General features: G+C 44.4%; 1 protein-coding gene across 1 annotated transcript in view; it reads right to left on the bottom strand.

The window, feature by feature from the left end:
• The window catches only part of LOC109873576 (whirlin-like), a 123,288-nt gene that overhangs the window by 99,942 nt on the left and 2,559 nt on the right, over positions 1-20,787 (bottom strand). The window lies entirely within an intron of this gene.

Raw genomic sequence — 20,787 nt, 5'->3', positions numbered from 1 at the left:
TGCCAACTGAGCCACACAGATCACCCGACAGTGGACGGACAGTTAGTCACAGAGGCACTTCACTCAAAGTCCCTCTAGAGAGTATCTCTGCTCACTCCTGCTGAACCTCAACCTCACTAGAAGACGTCCTTGATATACACTTACTGAGCAGTATATTAGGTACACCCATCTAGTACCGGGTCGGACCCCCCTTTGCCTCCAGAACAGCCTGAATTCTTTGGGGCATGGATTCTACAAGGTGTCGGAAATGTTCGCTGCTCAATTGGTATCAAAGGACCTAACGTGTGCCAGGAAAACATTCCCCACACCAGTACACCACTGCCACCAGCCTGTACCAGACATGATGGGTCCATAGACTCATGCTGCTTACGCCAAATCCTGACTCTGCCATCAGCATGATGCAACAGGAACCAGGATTCGTCGGACCAGGCAATCTTTTTCCAATACTCAATTGTCCAATGTTGGTGATCGCATGCCGCTTCTTCTTGTTTTCAGCTGATAGGAGTGGAACCTGGTGGGGTCGTGAACCTGGCTCCAGTAGCCCATCTGTGACAAGGATCAACGAGTTGTGTGTTCCCAGATGCTGTTTCGCACACCAATGTTGTACTGCCTTGTTATTTGTCTGTTTGTGGCCCGCCTGTTAGCTTGCACAAGCTTGCACGATTCTTGCTATTCTCCTTCGACCTCTCTCATCAATGAGCAGGTTTCGCCAACAGAACTGCGGCTCAGTAAACCCTAAGCACCGTCATGCGTGTAAAGGAGACCGTTTCTGAGATATGGGATGTGGCGTGCCTTCTTTATATAAAGAAGCCACGGTCACGTGACTCACTTCCTGTAGGAGCGGTCCATTTTTGTGTACGTGTTGGGTCTACCCAATAAACTATCTGTTGAGTGTAACTACAGAGTAAAAATATGAAGACCGGTGGCCCCTTCAGTAAGTGAATCAGTTAAGAGGCCATTTCATTGTCCCCTCTCATCTGTTTTTTGCTGACACATGGAGAGTTGAGGCAGTGCCATTACTCCTGACCTCCTAGCTTAGCCCCTCTTCAGCTGAATGGAGGCAAATGGAGGCAGGTCATGGAGGCACGCATCAGAGTGTTTTATAGAGAGGGAAATTAAATGCTATGGGTGTGTTCCAAATAGAAGCCTAGTCCCTATGCAGTACACTATGTTTGACCCAGGCCTGTAAGGTAATTGATTCCATCCCAGAGCTAAAGCACTATATTACATACAGTACAGTATCTGCCTATGTAAGGGGAGACTAGTATTGGAAACATATTTACAGAAGACAAATGTCACTTCTAAGACACTCCAGAGCACCTTTGGGAGAACCACAACCATAGCCGCAGGAAGAATGGGTGCTGAGGGGGCTGCAGCACCTCATGATAAATCTCAATTCAGATAAATCTCGATTTAAAAAATATATTAAAAAGATTGTGAATTCCCCCCAAACGAAATGAGTGTGCTAGGCCTGTATTACTCCTGCATGAGCGGAGTGGATCAAATTGCTCGACACATTTCCATACGTAACACACTACTTGTGATCAGGGCCCATAGGAAATAGCGTGCCATTTTACAATTCTCCACATGGTGCTTGATTGATGTGACAGTGAGGCTTCTGTTTGTGTACCTGCTACCAGTGATCTTCTATTAATTATGTGTTAACCATGCTCCAGTGACTGGAGCTCCTATTTGAGCCAATAAAAAGCCTGGACTCTGCAGGGTCTTTCTGTAAATTACAAGAGAAGGGATAAGGGGGAGGGAGGCCTCAGGAGGGTGATGATTTTATAGCTCCTAGCTCCCCTCCTAATCCATTACCTAACATGCTGGTGGTGGCTCCTAATAGCCGAACATGATGGAGGGGGGCAGAGCGCAGGGGGATGTTTCCCTTACTGTGATATTGACTGTATTGACTATCAGTAACTTAACCCTGAACCCTGACCCACTTCCAATGGGATTGTTTACAGAGACTGACACCACATCCTGGGTAGATTTGATAGACTGAGAATGTGTTCCAAATTGCACCTTGTTCCCTATTTAGTGCACTACTTTTGACCAGGGCTCTTCTGCACTATTAGGGAATAGGGTGCCATTTTGGACACAATTACGTATCTCTAAAGAAGGTTACATGAAAATGTAGAGAACATATGATATACCGTATGCCCCATTACACGATGTAAACAGGGAGGCTGCCAGTGTTCCACAAAGTGGAGAGGTTTGCTGGAGGCCTTTCTATGTTTCCAACCTTCAGGCCAAACGCTTGATATACATTAGGATCTGTCTGTTCTTATGAGGCCAGGACTCAAATCATGTATTCACTGAGTGTAAGACAAATATAAAACATGTCAGTGAGAATATGGAGACCAGAGAATAAGACAAAACTATTGTATTATACTGAACAAAAACACGTATTCAAGTATTCAGGCGCCTTCCCTTTTGTCACATTTTGTTTTGTTACATTACAGCCTTATTCTAAAATGGATTCAATAATAAAAAAATCACTAATTGCTAATTTAAAAAACAAAACAAAAAAACTGAAATACCTTATTTCCATAAGTATTCAGACCCTTTGCTATGAGACTCGAAATTGAGCTCAGCTGCATCCTGTTTCCATTGATCATCCTTGAGAGATTTCTACAACTTGATTGGAGTCCTCCTGTGGTAAATTCAATTGATTGGACATGATTTGGAAAGGCACACACCTGTCTATATAAGGTTCCACGGTTGACAGTGCATATTAGAGAAGAAAAAAAAGACCAGACTGCGCCATGCTCTGAGGATGCGGCTAGGGATGCCGTCTGGGCTGGCAGCCCTGCGAGAGTTAACATGCTTAAATGTCTTACTCACGTCGGACACGGAGAACGAGAGGCCACAGTTTTTGGAAGCGGGCCTCGTCGGTGGCACTGTGTTATCCTCAAAGCGGACGAAGAAGGTGTTTAGCTTGTCCGGGAGCAAGACGTCGGTGTCCGCAACATGGCTAGTTTTCCCTTTGTATTCCGTGATTGTCTGTAGACCCTGCCACATACGTCTTGTGTCTGAGCCGTTGAATTGCGACTCCACTTTGTCTATGCACTGACATTTTGCCCATTTGATTGCCTTGCGGAGGGAATAACTATAGCAACTGTAAATTTAGCAATATTGCCTGTAAAGTGTATTACAACTGTTCATTATAAAATACCTGTTTAAGATGTTAATGGTTTGTACCATGTTAGGACAGGCCAAGTGGCGCAGTGGTCTAAGGGAATGCATTTCAGCACAAGAGGTGTCACTACAGTCCCTGGTTCGATTTCAGGCTGTATCACAGTCGGCCGTGATTTGTTCTTAACTGACTTGCCAGGTAAAATTAAACATTTTTAGAAGATGCCTGTTCTCCTAATTATAGGAGGGCTGTTCAGTTTAGGTAACATGTAGTTATTTCAAGCTCTGATGCTTGAGCCATTGCAGTCTGATATTTTTCTGGCTGTTCTGGTTGTGACTGACATGTCGACCTAATTTTCATCCTGTTGATGTCATGTGCCTGTCTTTCTGATACTGTGTTGATGGGGCTGTCTTGGTCCAGGTCTCCCTTGAAAAAAAGAGGATTTTATCTCAACGAGACTAACCTGTTAAAGAAAGGTTAAATACAAAATTTTAAAAAGTATAGCTCTGACAAATATCCTACCTACTCAGTTGGTTGAGTTTCCAATATTGACACTGTCAGTGGTTATAGGCGTTTTGCCTTTCTCCTCAAGTTGAGGAGACAATGCCTGCGCATCTAGTCAGGTAGGAACTCAACCAATATATAGGACAACTAACTAAACACCAAATTTGTGCACCTGATCTTCTGACTAACTAGACTGTCTGGTCGTCTATCTTAACAGGCTGCAAAAAGTAAAGAACACACAAACATGCACTCCAACTGCCATGCGTCAAACACTTCCACTTCCTGGTTGTTGTCGCCCCCTCTATCCTATGGCTGTTCTATCTCTATAGTTGTCGCCCCCTCTATCCTATGGCTGTTCTATCTCTGTAGCTGTCGCCCCCTCTATCCTATGGCTGTTCTATCTCTGTAGCTGTCGCCCCCTCTATCCTATGGCTGTTCTATCTCTATAGCTGTCGCCCCCTCTATCCTATGGCTGTTCTATCTCTATAGCTGTCGCCCCCTCTATCCTATGGCTGATCTATCTCTATAGCTGTCGCCCCCTCTATCCTATGGCTGTTCTATCTCTATAGCTGTCGCCCCCTCTATCCTATGGCTGTTCTATCTCTATAGCTGTCGCCCCCTCTATCCTATGGCTGTTCTATCTCTACAGCTGTCGCCCCCTCTATCCTATGGCTGTTCTATCTCTATAGCTGCCTCCCCCTCTATCCTATGGCTGTTCTATCTCTATAGCTGCCTCCCCCTCTATCCTATGGCTGTTCTATCTCTATAGCTGTCGCCCCCTCTATCCTATGGCTGTTCTATCTCTACAGCTGTCGCCCCCTCTATCCTATGGCTGTTCTATCTCTATAGCTGTCGCCCCCTCTATCCTATGGCTGTTCTATCTCTATAGCTGCCCTCCCCCTCTATTCTTTGGTTGTCGCCCACCTTTCCTATGGAGCATTAGTCAACGTAGGTCCACAGTGGAGAGCCAGCGAGAGAAAGAAGACTAACTCTGACAACAGCTAGGCTGAAGCATGGGTTTCAAGGGCCATTGTGCTCCAAAGGCAGCGCCCGGACCTCATCATGGAGGCGCAATGAAGTGGCGTGGGCGGGGATTTGTGTTGTCTTCCATGATGTGTGTGTGTGTGTCATGACGACAGTAGATGACAGAAGTGGATAGGGCGAGGAAGAGGGTGAGAGCAGAGAGAAAACACTACTACTGACATCAGACCAGGTTCTCTTCTCACCCTGTCCCAGAATATAACCTACCTCATATATAAAATATAACCTACCTACCTCATTACCATATTGTTTTAATTAATTTCTTTGCTCTTTTGCACACCAGTACTTCTACTTGCACATCATCATCTGCACATCTATCACTCCAGTGTTAATTTGCTAAATTGTAATTACTTCGCCACTATGGCCTATTTATTGCCTTACCTCCTCAAGCTATTTGCACACACTGTATAGAGACTTTTTTCTATTGTGTTATTGACTGTACGCTTGTTTATTCCATGTAACACTGTGTTGTTGTTTGTGTCGCACTGCTTTGCTTTATCTTGGCCAGGTCGCAGTTGTAAATGAGAACTTGTTCTCAACTGGTCTACCTGGTTAAATAAAGGTGAAATAAATCAAATAGAAATAAGGAAGTGGAGTATTAAAGCAGACCAAAGACGGACGCCCTGTTAGAATACTATGTAAATGCATCCTTCCCTTTTCCTTGAGGTACATTAAGCACATATCTATACGTGAATGGATAGGTGCAAGCAAGGTTACCACCTTGTTACTTTCACCAATCCAACTCATTCAAGGAAGGTAGGAAGGATGCACTTCTGAAGGCCTCCCCTTACCCCCTCCCTCTGCTTACATCTTGAGGCAACATATCCCATGGCCCCCTCCCCTTAAATCCTAACAGCATACTATAACTCAATCAGCTCAATCTGATTTTACAACACATCAGTTCAATCAAATGAAAACAAGTTGCATAGCCCTCAAAAGCCATCAGAGTAATTGCCTTATATCCGTCAAGTCACTTGAATAACTCATTCTTTAAACCTAATAGCGGACTTATGTCCACCGGACACTATGTGGTTGAGCTGTACATGGTTAAAACACAATGACGTGGCACAGAACAAAGGGTTAAGCTGATTAGCCCGCGGCTCTTATTGTTGAGGCGGTGAAATGTGTGTGTGTGTGTGTGTGTGTGTGTCTAGTCCACATCACATGACTCTGTAATGCAGCTCTGACCTGACCTGCACAACACTTCTGGGCTTTTATAAGCAGACTTACCTCTGAGCTAGAATCATGAATAAAAGCTAAAAGCTCAGTATTTCATACACTCAAAGAACCTGGCTGTGGAATTGTTGAGCCAGATAAAGAGAAGGAGAGAGATGGAGAGGTAGAGAGGTAGAAGAGAGAGAGGGAGGTGTGGAGCCGGATAAAGAGAAGGAGATAGAGAGGTAGAAGAGAGAGAGGGAGGTACAAATGAACAGTCTGATCCAAGTAGCTCCTAATCCCCTTTAATTAACTCCAAAATCCTCTGGCGTTTCATCAAAACCAGCCAGTGGGAAGAGAAATGACGGATTGCTTGGGATGTCACTTTAAAAGCCTATCCTCCCTCTCTCCCTCCCTCCTCTTCTCCCTCTCTTCCCCCTCTCAGGGACACAGCTGTGTGGAGCACCTGGTGGCTGCAGCAGGGAGAGCGTGTGTGTGTGTGTCTGTGTCTGTGTCTGTGTGTGTGAGGCTGATTGTTCCACAGGTCCTTCAGTGTTGCCGCCACACTGCTCTGAGTGCCTTTTAACCCAGCCCCGCGACACGCCACATGGCCAGCCAGACCCTCCCAGCATGCACTGGGGCACAGCTTTTGTCACAGTGGGGGCTGTTGTCCTAGCAACCAGACAGACACACCTGTCCACTAAAAGAGCCTCTTGTTATAGAAATCAATTGAGTGAAAGACTCAAAGACTCCCAGTAATAACTTAAGGTATAGACAGTGAACAAAACATTAAGGACACCTGCTCTTTCCATGACATAGAATGACCAGGTGAATCCAGGTGAAAGCTATGATCCCGTATTGATGCCATATTGCCGTATTAAATCCACTTCAATTAGTGGATAAAGGGGAGGAGACAGGTTAAAGAATGATTTTTAAGCCTTGAGACAATTGAGACATTTTGTATGCGTGCCATTCAGAGGATGAACATGGCCAGACAAAACACTTAAGTGCAGGGCACGGTAGTAAATACCAGGTGCTTAATGTTTTGCACTCTCAGTGTATAATAACATGCACACATAGAAGATATTGTCCTCATGAATATGCATTGTACGAGTTGCTTTTCTCATTGCCTACAAATCAACAGTATTGTGATGGCTGGGTTTACAGGGAGATGTGCTGACACACAGGCAAAGACAGTATCAAATACAGTTTCCCTCGTCTCTATACGTGGGCTGTGCAGAGATGCTAGGCTATACTAGGTACACACATATAGTCACAAAAATGCCACATTTTGATGGATGCTTTCCAAATGAACATTAGGCAACGTTGGAGTGCGGTTACGCAGGCTGAAGGCCAAACCAGTGCCTGGGAGGCTGCCTGCCTACCTCCAAGGGAGGGAGGTCACTGGTGCATGTGAAATAGACGCAGGAGTGGCGCCCTAAATTGGCTGTCACCACTAATCTCCTTGCCAACTCCCCCCCCTCCCTCTCTCTCCCATTACCTTCCCCCTCTCCCTCCCCCTGCTCTCATCCCCCTCTCGTCGGCACTCTGTCACTACGCCTGCATCCCTACTTCTGAAACATCCAACATCCTCTCCTCCCATGTTGACAGGGGTCTGGCACTGACAGTCCTGGTCCCTCTGTCTCTCTCCTTCCCTCTCTTCCCCCCTCTAACCCTCTCTCCAACTCTCTCCCTTTTGTGTCTCATCCATCACTTCCTCCTTAGGTTGTTGTCGGGCCTTGGAGGTTTTATGTGTGAGAGGTGCGTCTGTGAGCTGTGAGTCTATGACCTTTCACATATGACTAGGAGTGTGTATATGCATATGTGAGTGTATTTGTGTGTCTGTGTGTGGGTGCCAGGTTTCCTGAATTCAGTCAATTCAGGAAGTAAACTGGAATCTAAATGAAAATGTTCCCTCATTGCTTCTCTATGAGAAAAAAAGATGGCGTTCAGGGCCATCTAGGCAACAGCTCTGAGATGTAGTGTTAAATGAAGAGATCAAGATCTGTCGAAGTTAAAACGCAAGACGCAGCCTCGCAGACTACTGTATCTGCTATGTGTCGTGGTCCTTCTCTTTCTCACACTTTCTCTCTGAGGTATCGCCTACAGGAGCTTAGAAGCAGGTGAGACCACGCTTACGCTCACACACCAGCCGCCTCCTCCACCGGACTCCCCTGCTCTCCAGCTGTCCCCAGTCACCCAGGGCCCTTCTCAGTGGAAGTTGGTAGAGAAAAAAGACAATATGCTACAAGGAAAATGGCCAGATGGCTAGACGAGAGAAAGCTTCTTTCTAGCCCCACATGGTGTGTGTTATTTGTATGTGAACTCTTTGTCCCAAATAGCACCTTATTCCCTTTGTTGACCCTGGTTATTAGTAGAACTGCACTAGGTAAATCAAATCAAATCAAATTTTATTTGTCACATACACATGGTTAGCAGATGTTAATGCGAGTGTAGCGAAATGCTACAGAGAATAGGGTGCCGTCTGAGACATGTAGTGTGTATGTCAGGTCTGGGCTATAGGGTCTAATAACTAAGGGTTGTTGATAGCCTCGGGGTGTGGAGGAGGTAATAAAATGGGAACGTACTTCCCTATCCAGACGCGGGGCCTCTAGGGAGCGTTTTGTCTCTCCACATGCAAGTCAATGGGGGGCCAAGCTGAGGGCGAGACATGCATTATCAGCCAGGCTCCGTGCCATGTTTTTCCTAACCTTGACACTAAGGCATTACCTAAGTTAGAATACAGAGGAGCAATAAACAGCACACCTCTATTTCCTCCCGTCACTAAGCCCCTCAGTCCTATAGTCACCACACACACACACACACACACACGCGCACACCCACACCAACACACACTAAATGTCCTCATGAAGAGCGACTATATTCTCACCTCACATTCCCTCCCATGGATCATACACAGAACCCATTACAATAGAGGGCACATAGAGGGCGTTATGTCTGCGATTGATCAAGTCTTAATTACAAGGATTAAATAGGAATAGCTGTGGAACAACGCCAGCTCAATAACTCATCTAATGTCCCTCCCAATCTCTGTGTTCACCTGTCTCTGTGGAACCATCTGTTTCATAACCAAGTACACAAAGATTCAGGAAACAATCCTCATCTGGGAAACAATCAAACTGAAAAATAATCTGCCTTCAAACAGATTCAATTATCCTGCTGATGGGGTTGGCTGCAGGTTTAGTCTTTGGACATGGCTTCTCATATCAACTCAAGCTATCATAATCCATCCATCCAGCCACACTACAACTCATAATGAAACACTATGCTCTGCATCTCTGGTGAATTACTGGCCGCATATTTATCCTAAATTGTGTCCCAAAACGGCACCCTATTCCCTATATAGCGCACAACTTCTAAGCAGAAACCCAACCAGGGCCTAGGACTCCCGTCAGAAGTAGCGCTAAATAGGGAACAGGGTGCTATTTGGGACGTGGCCCTACTCTCGTGTACCAATCTCTTTAGCTCGGTCCTCTAGTGCCTGATAGGCCGATAGTCCCGGATCTACTTCTGAACGTATTAGGAGAAGGAGATTTCCATCCGTGTCTATGGAGACCCGATCGTCCTTCCGTCTCTAATCCCTCTCCAGTGCTTATTTGTAATAGGGCATTTGGAGGGAAATTGTGTCTTCATTTGACCACAATTGGTAATAGCATAACCGTGAATGTGCCTCCCTGATCTAATATAACAAGGGATACAAAACAAGAGGAGGTAAAATAATGTGGCCAGAATTGGCCCCAATAGACGATTATCATAGCTTCTGGCTACCAGAATGGCTTAATGGATACAATTGCATTTGGAGGACAATGAAGCATGAGACGCCAACAACGTTTCATTAATATACACTCAGTGTCCAAAATGGCAGCCTATTCCCTAATGTGCCCCATAAGCCCCATAGTGCTCTGGTTAAAAGTAGTGCACTATATGGATTGGGGTGCCATTTGGGAAGCAGCCGTAGAATAAGCCTGTCATTTCACCTAGAGACAATATGTCTAGCCTTCATGGCTATGCTGTGGCTGTGACCCTGTATTCTGAAGGACACCTGGGTCAGTCGAGTGACTATCATAATCTAGCACAGATTCCCACACAAATGCAAACATGCACACCCGCATGCATATGTCCACAGGTCTGATCCAATCCGACTTTCCAGAGGCCATGCAGAGGTCATGTCAGAATGGAAGGCAATCAATTCAGGAACTAAACTAAAATTCCAATTCAACCAGGGCCCGATTCTGACCCAAGTTTAGGCCGTGTAAATGGAACGTAATTCAGTTTTTATGCATTTTTCTCTCTGTGTGTATTCTGACCTTGAATTTAAGCATGAGAATAGCATGCTATTCACCCGCTATTCGTTTTGGGATGGAGATCGTATAAATGAAGGTGTGTCGTGGGTGTGTCTACAGAGACGCCGTATTCTGACCTTGACTTAATCCCCTAATAATTCCACCACCTTTACGCGTGGTTGAATAACATGTATTCAGAGTGCAAGGTAGCCACACCTGCAGAGCATGTTACGCAATTGAACAACACACACACCAGGATTCTTCCAACTGGAATATCTGGAGAACATGGGAAATTTGGGGAAAGTTAACAGAATTTAAGAGTTGACCCTGTTCCAGGAGCAATATGAAAAATACAATCAAAGAAGGCAAATTCATCCAATGACCCCCAAAGCGTAATGGTTTGTATTGCAGAGGAATGCATGTACCGAATGCAGCTCAGGGTTCAACACCATAGTCCACCATAGTCCTGGGACTGAACACCTCCCCCTGCAACTGAATCCTGGACTTCCTGACGGGCCGACCTCAAGTGGTGACGGTCGTGAAGTAGTCGTGAAGAAGGCACGTCAACGCCTCCTCTCCCTCGGGAGGCTGAAACTTTTTGTCATGGCCCCTCAGATCCTCAGGGACTTTTACAGGTGCACCATCGAGAGCATCCTGACCGGTTGTATCACAACTGGACCACCCTTGACTTTAAGATCCTACAGAGGCTGGTGCAGATGGCCCAGCACCTCACGGAGCAGGCTCCCTGTTATCCAGGACATTCATGCCAGGTGGTGTCTGAGAGTGGCAATTTAGCCAATGACTCCAGCCACCTGAGCCTTGGACTGTTCTCTCTGCTCCCATCCAGCAGGCAGAACGAGAATCTCCAAATGAAAGCTGTGGCGTGACTGCAGTTACAGAATTACACCATGTGGCTTGACATTTGAATTATTACCATGTGGTGCCGTATTTTAGCTGTCACAGAATTACGCCACTGCTTGAAGTTTTAATTACGCCATGTGGTGCCGTATCTTAGCTGCAGGTCAAACCCCGCAAAAGTGAAACTACATTTAAGTTTAGGCATTAGTTCCAAATGGTTAAGGTTAGCGTTAAGGATAGGGTTAAACCAATAATGTATATATATACACTAGATGACTAATAGGGGGTGCTGTGTTGAAGCCAACGTGCCCTCCATCTTGGTACTCTTGGTACATTTATTATATTACAGACACTTTAATGCCTACTTTTAAATGATATGTAAGCTAAACATAAAAATGAAAAAATATATATATCTAAAACCATTACTTATGTTACTGTCCCTATTTTAACAAAAAAAATACTTAAATGTAATTTAAATACTGTAGAATAACATTCATTCCTATGAAGGAGTGCTCCTACTGGGGAGAGCCAATATGGCCGACCGGTGGCTTTATAGCCTCTCAATGGCCAATACATAGCATCAGCAATCCAGAGTTTATATACATTATTTCGTTAAACTTAATTTTAGGCTTTAATTCTGAGTGGTTAAGGTGTGGGAAAGGATGAAAAGCAATAACAAATGCCTAGAACTGGGATTGAACACGCGACCCTCTGAGCCGAAATCTGCGGCTTAAACTAGATGCAAAGTTAAATTTCTGCAAGTCTACTAGAGGCCAACAAGGGCTCACGTTGCCCCTAGTGGACGGTATAGCTTCCACATTTCGCCAGGTCCAACCGTAATCTGGTACCTGCAGAATCAAATCAAATCAAACTTTATTTGCCTCGTGCCCAGAATACAACAAGTGTAGACTTTACCGTGAAATGCTTACTTACAAGCCCTTAACCAACAGTGCAGTTCAAGAAGAAGAAAATATTTACGAAGTAGGCTAAAATAAAAAGTCGAATGGCTTGGGGGTAGAAGCTGTTGAGGAGCATTTTGGTCCTAGACTTGGCGCTCCGGTACCACTTGTCATGCTGTAGCAGAGAAAACAGTCTATAACTTTGGTGACTGGAGTCTCTGACAATTTTTTTAGGTCCGGGATGGCAGGAAGTTTGGCCACAGTGATGTACTGGGCCATTTGCACTAACCTCTGTAGCGCCTTAGGGTCAGATGCCGAGCATTTGCCATACCAGGTGGTGATGCAACCGGGCAGGATGCTCTCGATGGTGCAGCTTTAGAACCTTTGGAGGATCTGGGGACCCATGCCAAATCTTTTCAGTCTCCTGAGGGGGAAAAGGTTTTATCATGCCCTCTTCACGACTGTCTTGGTATGTTTGGACCATGATAGTTCGTTGGTGATGTGGACACCAAGAAATGTGAAACTCTCAATCCGTTCTCTGATCTCCTCCCTATAGTCCGTCTCATCATTGTCGGTGATCAGGCCTTCCACTGTTGTGTCGTCATCAAACTTAATGATGGTGTTGGAGTCGTATTTGGCCATGCAGTCGTGGGTGAACAGGAAATACAGGAGGGAACTAAGTACACACCCCTTTGGGGCCCCAGTGTCAAGGATCAGCATGGCAGACGTGTTGTTGCCTACTCTTACCACCTGGAGGTGGCCCGTCAGGAAGTCCAGGATCCAGTTGCAGAGGGAGGTGTTTAGTCCCAGAGTCCTTAGCTTAGTGATGAGCTTCGTGGGCACTATGGTGTTGAAAGCTGAGCTGTAGTCAATGAACAGCATTCTCAGAATTCTCATCCTCTGTCTGGGAGGATGCTGTTGATGTGAGCCATGACCAGCCTTTCAAAGCACTTCATGGCTACTAGTGCACGGGGCGGTAATCATTTAGGCAGGTTACCTTCGCTTCCTTGGGCACAGAGACTATGGTGGTCTGCTTGAAACATGTAGGTATTTCAGACTCTATCAGAGAGAGGTTGAAAATGTCAGTGAAGACACTTGACAGTTGGTCCGCGCATGCTTTGAGTACACGTCCTGGTAATCCATCTGGATTGTGAATGTTGACCTGTTTGAAGATTTTGTTCACATCGGCTACCGAGAGTGTTATCACACTGTTATCCAGAACAGCTGGTGCTCTTGTGCATGCTTCATTGTTGCTTGCCTCGATGCGAGCATGAAATGCATTTATCTCGTCTGGTAGGCTCGCGTCACTGGGCAGCTCGCGTCTGGATTTCCCTTTGTAGTCGGTAATTGTTTACAAGCCCTGACACATCCGATGAGCGTCAGAGTCGGTGTAGTAGGATCCTGTGGCGCACTGCACTAGCTTCGAATAGTCCCCGCGATATGCAACTTTTCAGGGAAGTCAGGAACCAATATTCACAGTCAGTTAGGATGCAAATGCTAGCTTTTTCAAACAGAAATTTGCATCCTGCAGCAATAATTCAAAAAAGTTTTGGGACACTGTACAGTCCATGGAGAATAAGAGCACTTCCTATCAGCTGCCCACTGCACTGAGGCTAGGAAACACTGTCACTACCGATAAATCCACGATAATCAAGAATTTTAATAAGCATTTCTCTACGGCTGGCCACACTTTCCACCTGGCTACCCCAACCCCGGCCAACAGCTCTGCACCCCCTGCAGCAACTGGCAGTTTCCAGCTACAAAAGTCATTTATAACATTAACAGTGTCTACACTGTATTTATGATTAATTTGATGTTATTTTCTTTCAAAAACAAGGACATTTCTAAGTGACCACAAACTTTTGAACGGTAGTGTATTTATCCTACCAGTCACTTTTTATGTACAGTACATACCTACCACCACTTCCTGTACCCCTACAACATTGAGTATGGGACAGGTACTGACCTGTATATGCTTGCATTCTCCGGTTTCTCTTGTGTGTTTTTATGAGATGTTTTATTATCTATATTATTTGTTTTATTACTGCACTGTTGGGAAAAAACTCACAAGTAAGAATTTCACTGTATTGTATTACACCTGTTGTATCCTGTGCTCTCTGATCAACAGTAGAAATGGCAGACAGGCAAACACAGACAGACAGACAGACAGACAGAGATTTACAGAAAGAGAAGAGAGGATTGCCAAAGAGCAGCAGAGAAAGAAAACGAAACCTCTCTTTCTCTGTCTACCCCTTTCTCTTTCCCTCTTTCATAGACAAACAATACGGTGAAGCTTAGCTCTTGTTCAATAATTCAGACCCAGGAAGCCTTGAGCAGGGGACACAGCCTATCAGACGTCTTCAAGGAGAGGGGACTGAACAGGACTGGGCATCCGGGCTCTCCCATGTGCTTAAAATCAATACCTTCCAGGATCACTCATTAGCAAGGCAGATGCCCACCTAGCTAGCAGTGGTACACAGAGATCTTATGCAGAGGAGGAGAAGGGCACTCATTCATTCTGTGTCTCCTTACCTTCTCCTCAGGTATGTGTTTGCTTGTGTGTGGTTGCGTGGGTTTATATGTGTGTGTGTGTGTGTGTGTGGGTTTATATGTACATGCATATCAGTAGTGATAACAGGTACCAGTGAGAGTTATTATATTGTATGCAACAGATGGTAGCGAGGGAGGGAGGTGGCAGACAGTGTCCAGGGTCATATGACGTGGGAGAGAAGAGACTCGATGCTGACGTGCATCAGATGACCCAGAGAGAGACAGAGCTTCTCCCAGGTGATCCTGGAGATAAAGAAGACATCTGGATCCCCTCGATAAAGGCTGTGTCCCAAGTGGCACCATATTCCCTACATAGTGCACTAGCCTATAGGTCCTGATCAAAAGTAGTGCACTATATAGGGAATAGGGTGCCAAAGAAAAAGCTCTCATACTGTCATGCTCTGTAGATAGATCCTTGTTGTAGCTATATGACCAATCATTATCTATTTACAACATGAAACAGCTTGAAAACTGGACTAGCAAAATCGACTTGTGACCAATTAGCTCACTATGTCGTACCAGACTTGACACTGCATGCAGTTGAAAGAGACTGACTGTGGTAATTACAAAGTGTGAATTACACCGTGACATTCGGGGGCCTAATAATAATGTTGTAATTTAATGGTAAAAATGAATGACCTTTTAATGTGGCATAAACACCCCAACAAAATTGTAAGTAGGATACGTGTGCATGTTCATCTGCTCCAAAATAATACAAACAGTGCAATGCATGTAGCATACACTCGCCATTTGATAATTACGTTATAATGCCAGAGAAGTCGGTGTTTGGAGGATATATTGGCACGGGTGGTATTCAGTCTTTTTGTTCTGTATCTATGAACCCGACGCAGTCGTTCAGTATTTTTGTTCTGTATCTATGGATACGTTCTAAATGTCCCATTGCCATACTGGCTGGTAACGTTCGTATCCCTTATTTGCTAGCTAGCCAACTACGGCTAATTTACAGTCACGTCAAACAGTGCTGCCAGGATTTAGCTGCATTTATTTAAGTTGTTTCTTAGTGACATTTATTTGGATACATCCATAACAATGAGCTAATGAGGTGGGATTTCGCCTGGCATAGAAAATGTGCTCATTCGTCAGGACACAGTTGTTCAGAGGAGCTAGCCAACGACACAGCTAACACAATCGCTTCAAACTGAAGCTGGAAAGACTGCAAACTAGCTGCACTTCGTTTTGTTTTACATCTTTTCAATTGACATTTTTTTGTATATATACATACAAATGATGCCAGGTTATTCATGATTTAGACGGTCTGAGAAACCCTGCCTGTCTGTCTCGCCCTGATACGCTCATTACTATGGAGCGGCAGGTAGCCTAGTGGTTAGAGCGTTGTAACCGAAAGATTGCCAGATCGAATCCCCGAGCTGACAAGGTAAAAATCTGTCATTCTGCCCCTGAACAAGGCAGTAAACCCACCGCCGTCATTGAAAATAAGAATTTGTTCTTGCCTAGTTCAATAAACTATGTTGCAAATCTCAGAGAGACAGACAGCAAGGTCTGCTGGTGAAAACTAAATGTCTAAAATAAGAGTGAGATCATGTCTAGATGCTTTTTAAAGAGGAGATCAAGTTTATACATTGCTTGGCTGGGCTGATGAGACAGTGGATTGACCAGTCAGATGGAACAGAGTAAATAGGCATTTTAACGTCATAGATTTAGCCGGTGGCAATTTGTGGAATGGACACCGTCTGGGATGCGGTTTTAACCAATCAGCATTGTAGAAGTGGAAATAGACATCTGTTTACAAAACACCAACAAGTGTGCCTAATGAAATTTGCCAATTGCCATTGATTAAGTCGGGACACCTGAAATGGGGCTGAAAGTTGTCCTGGGAAAAACAGGATGGTCACCCTAACACACACAATCGCAGTTGTAAATGAGAACTTGTTCTCAACTAGCTTACCTGGTTAAATAAAGGTGAAATAAAAAATAAACAGTACATTTGCTACACTAGGCTACAATGTGTAGGCCTATTACCATAAACTTCAAATAGGCCTACCGGTAGCCAGTGGTCGAAAAAATTGGTGGGTAAACTCTGATCACCTTTCGCGGTAAAGAAATATTATGCTCCCTAGACTTTCAATAATTTTTTTCTGGAAACGGTGAGATCGCGGTAAGTCCACTGTGAGTGTAACTATACCTACGTCACGTTTCATTATGTTTCACCGTGAAAACAGTTCTCATGGGGACACAAATCCACAATAACGTAGTCCTATGCAGTTACAAAATCAAATGCTTCTAAAGAGTCAAATACAGGCCTGCTGTCATTAATGTTGGATGGATTGGATGCGCATTGGTGTCCAGCTGTAGGCTAATTGTCAATTGATATTGGCGACCATCATCCGCTGATCGAGGAAAGAAAAACAAACACCGATATAAAACAACGAAGCTAAATAAATGGTCAACTTCTTTTGGCTGAGCGCTCTAAACAGATGACTGACAGAAGCAAACAATGATACATCAACAGATAAATCTAATGCATTGGAATAAAGGCATTGTTTTTTTTATTTTTATCAAGGACGCATGGAAAACAGATGGTGAAAATGAGGAGGTACAAAGGAAATCTATGTGTTTACAGGAGCTCATCTGAGGCCGACATTCAGCACTACTGAGTGAACAGCGCCGTGGAAAGGGAGACAGTTTGTGCAGCCATGTAGAAATATATGGTTTAAACCATCAGAAAGAGGGGCTTTTATTTTCATATTTACCACTGTAAAACATATTTACCACTGTACAACATATTTACCACTGTAAAACATATTTACCACTGTAAAACATATTTACCACTGTAAAACATATTTACCACTGTACAACATATGTACCACTGTACAACATATGTACCACTGTAAAACATATTTACCACTGTACAACATATTTACCACTGTACAACATATTTACCACTGTAAAACATTTACCGCAGTAAAACATATTTACCACTGTACAACATATTTACCACTGTACAACATATTTACCACTGTAAAACATATGTACCACTGTACAACATATGTACCACTGTACAACATATTTACCACTGTACAACATATTTACCACTGTACAACATATTTACCACTGTAAAACATATGTACCACAGCATTTTAAACAAACAGGAGAATGGTTAAATTTGCATTATTTAGAAATCTCCCCCAAAGATAGATTTTTGTTGCATTTAGGGGAGCTAATATTTCATTCAGGAGAGCTGAGCACCCCCTGATTCCCACATAATTCGTACCCTGGTTAAATATATGAATATTGAACATGATTAAAGATTGATAATGATATTGAAAGAGAATCGGGCCAGTCATTTCTTCCTTACGACTTTGACCTGACAGGGAACAACTCTGGGTCTTCATATGCTGTAACTTTTCCTGTTCTGTGGTTAGGATCACTTCTGGTCCTGAACATGAGTATACCACAGTGAAACATCCGAGAACTTCAGAATTTTCCATCAAGTCCTATACCTTGAGATGATTCTAATCCTATCCCATTCTGCAACTCTAACAACCCCCCCCCCCCTCCCTCTCTCCATCCTCTTCCTCCTCTGGAAGGGAAATCGTTAGCTGGCGGCACCCATCAGGCAGTAAGCAGCAGCGTGTATGTGTGTGTGTGTGTGTGTGTGTGTGTGTGTGTGTGTGTGTGTGTGTGTGTGTGTGTGTGTGTGTGTGTGTGTGTGTGTGTGTGTGTGTGTGTGTGTGTGTGTGTGTGTGTGTGTGTGTGTGTGTGTGTGAGAGAGAGAGTGTATGTATTTGTGTTTTTCTCCAAGGAAAAGGATTTCCACTCAACATGTTTCAGTGTGATACTACTGAAAAGCCCCTGATGCGCTCCTCATTGTCTCCCTCTCTCATCCTTAGTGAAAGAAACAGGATTATCAACACACCAGCCAGGGTGGTCTTCCTTTCCGTTGCAGGATAACTAAGCCCTAACTAAGGCACAACTGTGTATGTGCGTGTGACGTGCATGTCTGTGTCAGCACAGCTGTGTCAGCGCGCCTGTGTAAATCTCCATCCTACATCAAACACATACCTGTCAAAAGCTACTGAGCAAAAATCCAAATAGCCCAGACAGAGCCATCCCTCCATCCCTCCATCCTGTTATCCTACTTAATATTCACCTCAGACCTCCACCGGAGGCTCACCCTTCCCACGTAACCTTGGGAGGAGAGAGGGGCTGTGTCCCATATGGTGCCCTATTCCCTTTATAGTGCAATACTTTTGATCAGAGCAAAAGTAGTGCACTACATAGGGAATAGGATGTTAGTTGGGACGCAGAAAAGGCCTTTGAGAGAATCCCCAATGCCCAGTTCAGCTGTAAATCCATCGGCGCTGAAATCAGACATATGCTAAGGGTGCTGTCTATGACCAGAGTGATCAACACACATTGTAAACAGTGTCAGAGTCCATTGAGGAGGCAAGGTACTCTACAATAAATCATGCAGTGTGTGTCCCAAATGGCACCCTAATCTCTACATAGTGCACTACTTTTGACCAGAGTCCAGTTGTGCACTAAAGTAGGGAACAGGGTTCCATTTGGGACACAGGTAAAGTAATAAAGCTGGAAGTCCCATACAAGCATTTCAATTGTCTGAGTTTAGCCTTACATTTTCATGGTGTCACCTAAACCATGTACCACCCAGACAATTGAACTGTCACTTTAATGGTGCACCCAATGCGGTCTCCAGTGTCTCCATTGAAATCAATGTTAGTATAAGTGAACAGGCCAGACGCTAATAGAATGAGTGATATTTCAGCACATATCTGACCACAGCTCTGGGCAGTGAATAGGTGATATTAATGGCTTGTCCAGCAATACTCTGCCTGTAGAGAACAAGTGAGACCAGGTGATGGATTAGAGACACTTTGGCTATGAACTGACCCAACCTTGCAGTCCATTGTAAAACAATTAGACAGCCACAATAGAATCAATGTGGTAGGGCAGCTGTGGAAGATCCCAGGAGAGACTGGAGGTGAATACAAACAGTACTTTAAGACAGACAGGGGATGAAGAATGTTGACAAAGAGTCAGCCAGTGTGTGTGTGTGTGTGTGTGTGTGTGTGTGTGTATACCATGCCTGCGTGCATGTGACCAATATAAGCCAGTGGCAGGAAGAGAGGGATGAATGTGTTTTCTGTTTATGATGAGAAAATGGGGGAAGTAGAAAGATGACAAGAAAGAGTTTGAGTATGAGCGACAGTGAAAACATGAGAAAAAGGGTAAAGATGATGGCTGAAAGATTGTGTGAAGGATAGCTCCATCTTCTCCCGTGGCTGTAAATGCATAAATTGGGATCAGTGAGACGGATGTGACTTTGGCTGTGTCCCAAATGCCACCCTATTCCCTATGGGTCCTGGTCAAAAGTAATGCACTACATAGGAAATAGGGTATCATTTGGGATGAAATCTTCATTCTGCTCTCCTTCTTAACCCATCCTCCAAACGCACCACGGGAAAACATTTCAATATTAATCAAACCGGTGCACAGCCACACAAAGGCAAGAGGAATTATTCTCCGCCTGCGCAATTAAAGCATTTGATAAATAACTTCGTCATTAAAAAAAGGAATGGACCCAAGTGACCACAGCAGACCCCAGCTGGCCTCAGCACTCTGTTTTGGTCTCTTCTCTCTTCTGAGCTATCTGTGTGGAGAGGATGACGCACGGCACACCCCTGCATCATTACAAAAGTGGGCCGGTCCTGTACTTAAACAACAAGTGGTGAGCCAGGAAACCCTGGCCAGGATTGGACCACAATTATTTAGGGCAGAAAACATAGGGGTTGTTGAGCTGCAGCCAATGTCCATATCGGTAAATCATGAACAGAGCTCAGTGCTGTTTTTGCAACGTTTACAATTCTGCAAAAATGTATTCTCGACAAGGGACCGGTGAATTTTGGACAGATCATTTAATTATTTTAAAAGGTGGACCTCTGTTACAAATTGCGGTCTCTTGGATATGAGCTATGACCACTCAGTATGACCATATAGTGTAGCATGACCTATAAGGAATAGGCAACAGAAGCACGCTAAAAGTCCTCTTACAATAAATACACTGTCATCGCTTTGCCATTTGAACTTCAGGACACAGATGACAGAAGAAGAAGAAGAAGAATTAGAACTACTACTACAGTGATAGAAATCTACTTAAGAATCCAATCTTGCTGTTGACCTTACTCTCAGTCATGTACCTGCTTACATGCCTGCTCCTTACACATGCATTCCACACACAGACAGGCCCCTAGGCACAGCCAGAGGGAATTGTACGTTCATCATGGCCATGACAATTTACCATCAGCTAGAGAAAGTTCAATCTTTGATGATCACT

The sequence above is a fragment of the Oncorhynchus kisutch genome, linkage group LG29 (genome assembly GCF_002021735.2).
Source record: "Oncorhynchus kisutch isolate 150728-3 linkage group LG29, Okis_V2, whole genome shotgun sequence".
Classification (NCBI taxonomy): Eukaryota; Metazoa; Chordata; class Actinopteri; order Salmoniformes; family Salmonidae; genus Oncorhynchus; species Oncorhynchus kisutch.
This window is presented reverse-complemented; position numbering and strand designations above follow the sequence as displayed.